The sequence below is a fragment of the Vipera ursinii genome, assembly GCF_947247035.1.
Source record: "Vipera ursinii genome assembly, chromosome: 1".
In the NCBI taxonomy this organism is placed as follows: Eukaryota; Metazoa; Chordata; class Lepidosauria; order Squamata; family Viperidae; genus Vipera; species Vipera ursinii.
Window position 1 is genome coordinate 69,218,378 of NC_139512.1, and position 3,474 is coordinate 69,221,851.

A 3,474-nucleotide genomic window follows, 5' to 3' on the forward strand; every position below is an offset into this window, starting at 1 on the left:
GATTGCACAGTAGTGGCGCTGCTTGGGGCCGGAGGGGAGGACAGGCAGATTGCGGGCACTGGTGGCGGCACCGGTGCGGAGGGCGAACGCACAGATGAGCAGGTCAGAGGCGCATGGCAGAGGCGCTGCTCGGGGCCGGAGGGTGAGCACCCTCTGCGCCGGCACCACCACCAGTGCCTGCAATCTGCCCGGCCTCCCCTCCGGCCCCAAGTAGTGCCTCTTCCGTGTGTGGCTGTCCTGTTTGCAAGGCCTTCTCTGGCCTACTGGATATCAGCAGCCCAGATTTGGTAGCTCCACTTAAGACCTGCTGAGGTGATTTCTCTTTGCCAAGCAGGAGGTGTGACCCAGTGCCTGCCGCTGCGGCTTGCTGCTGTTCCCTGTGTTTTTCAATTGACAACCCGTAGCTGCCCTCAAAAGTGGCTGGCTGAAACGGGCGATCTAAAAGCCTGATTGGCCGAGACATCTCCAAGCCGGGGACCTGGCTGTGGTGTCGCCTGGTCGCCTGACTGGGACCTAGCCCTTCCGCCTGGTTGCAACACGGAGGCTCCCGTGCAGTGGTGCTTCCAGCCGGCAGAGCCTGCTGTGGCGGCGGGCAGGCAGGTGAAGGAGGCGCGGCGTCCTCTCCTCCCCGTGGTGTCTTTATCTCGGCATAGATAAGGCTGAGTGAGCAGGCGGGAGGCACGGGGAGGAGCAACTGGCCCTGGGCAGAGCTGCCCCGCTGCGGCACACGAGGATCCGGAAAAAGCTCAGCTTCCTTCTTCTCAGCTCCAGGAAGCTGAAGCTCTCCATGCCTGCTGCGGCTGCCGCCTGGCCTGCCAGCTCCTCCTGGGGAAGGAAGCCATCCCACCCTGTCCCCGAGGTGTCTTCTCCCGCGGCCTGACTACGCTTGCCTTCGCTCGCCGGCTTTTCTCTGCCGCTTGGGCTGTCCGATTGCAGCAGCCAGAGCAGCCCCTTAGCCCTAAGGACGCAACTCACTTGGGAATCGGGAGGGCGGGCAGGCTGGCAAGTGAAGGCGCCCCTCAAAAACCTTGACTGGATCTCCCATTTGGTCTGCACAGGGAAAGCGGGACCAATTGGAGGAGAAGCTGCAGCCAGAGGCAGAGTCTGGTGGATTCTCTCCACTCTCTCCTCACTGCCCCCCCACACCCGCCCAAGCCTTAGACTTAGCGAGGGAGGGAAGGAAGGAAGGAAGGAAAGAAGAAAGGTAGGGATATTTGCCCTTCAGAGTATAAACAGTAACATGCCTATTGAAAAGTTTGGTTTCCCTCCTGTCCACTCACAATAGTAATCCATGGATTCCACCCCCCACACACACACACAGGCACCCAGCAACCTGAGGGGAGGAGGAAGGGACAAAGGAGGAGGAAAGAAAGAAGGAAGGAAGGGACAATGGGGGAGAGGGAGGAAGGAGGACACCCACCCCAGTCCCACCCCCCTCCACCAAAGACCCATGGATTCCCCCCACACAGGCACCCTGCAACCTGAGTGATGAGCTGACCCCCCTCCGGCCATTGACTTTGCTTGTCAAAAAGTTGCAAAAGGTGATCACATGAACCTGGGACACTGTGACCGTCATAAGTCATTGTGACCGTCATAAGCATCCGAATGTAAATCACATGACCCTGGGGATGCTGCAACAGTCATAAGTGTGAAAAATGGTCATAAGTCACTTTTTTCAGTACCATCCTAACTTTGAACAGTCACTAAGTGAATTGTTGTAAGTCAAGGACTGCCTGTACTTTATCATTCCACCACCCCTTTCCTTTTTTTTTTTTTGGTCAAGTTTTTGACACCTTGCTGGGCGACTGGTGGTACTTGGACATTGCCTTATCCTAAAAGTGGTACAATGGGTGAAAAGGTTGAAAAGCCCTGCTCTAAACCACATATCTCCTCCGAGAGAGGGACACTGTAATATTACTATTACTGCATTACACAATATTCAATATGCACTGATGATATTACCTAGTTTGGGTAATGAAACATCCACAAGAAAACAACCAAGCTCAGAGAGGCCAAGGACCCCTCATCTCAACCCTGAGCTACAAATATTCTCTTCTATCAGTTTCAACATTAACAACAAATATCTTATTCAACGTTGTAAAAGACAACTCTAAGCACAGAGCTACACGTGAACTGCACAGACAACATCAAAGTCAGATTAACCACATAAATCACGACAACGATGGAAAAGTTCCATTCAATCAGCAAAAGGAAAATCTGGTGCTGAGTAGAGGTGCTCATATCGTGAACTCCTCGAAAAATAGTAACTTACAACAATTAAATGAAAAGGATAAGACTGCCCGCCTCCCCCCCCCCGGGAAAGATACGCAGACTGGACAGAAATATATGGAGAATAGGTTCAGAAAGGTTTCAAAATTGCTGAGACAGGTAGTCCTCACTTAACAATCTTAACTGGCACTGGCAACTCTACTGCTAAGAAGTCGCTAAGTAGGAAAGGACATGGGTGGAAAGAGACTACTCGGTTTCACGCCTTCAGCTTGTTTGCCTCCTAACTGTCTGCAAAGATGCTCAGTCATCCAGGTCACAGTTGTCTCAAAGGTGCTTTTTCAAAAGGCAATTAGACTGTTTTCTTTTTCCTTGAGGAAGAACAACAAAACATTTTGTTTCTCATCCGAAAGCTTCATCAGTTGTGACAGTGGGGGGGATGGCAGGATAGGTATCGACAGTTAAGACTGGATGGTGGGGGAACGGCAGGATAGGTTCTGACCGGATTGGGGGAAGGGGGATGCAAGTTTGCCTCCTAACATTTCCCCTTTAGAACGCTCCAGAGCCTGCGTAGTCTCTTATGCACATCAAAAGCAGTATGATCTTGCTGGCAGGCTGAGGGAGGGGGAGGGAAGAGAAAAATGAGCAATTTCTATAGATAGTCTCTCCTTTGTCTCACCCTTTCCTGTAGCCAGTGCAATCGCATTGCTATTGATGTGTACAAGAGCAAACAGCTTACTCTTTTGAAGTCCCTTCCCTTACAACCTCTCTGCTCTGCTGAGGGGATGGGGAGGAGGGTGAACTTGAATGGTCTAATCTATAGACCACTTTGAAAACCAACATACCATTTTCTGCATCCTACCAAGCAGGAGGTATATATGTAGTGTAAAAAGGTAAAGGTTTCCCCGCACATGCGTGCTAGTCATTTCCGACTCTAGGCGCCGGTGCTCATCTCCGTTTCCAAGCCAAAGAGCCAGTGCTTGTCCGAGGACGTCTCCGTGGTCATGTGGCCGGCCTGACTAGACGCCAAAGGCACGGAACGCTGTTACCTTCCCACCGTAGTGGTCCCTATTTTTCTACTTGCATTTTTTACGTGCTTTCCAACTGCTATGTTGGCAGAAGCTGGGACGAGTAACAGGCGCTCACTCTGTTACGTGGCACTCAGGATTCGACCCGCCAAACTGCCGACCTTCTGATCGACAAGCTTAGCATCCTAACCCACTGAGCCACCGCGTCTTCTATATGTAG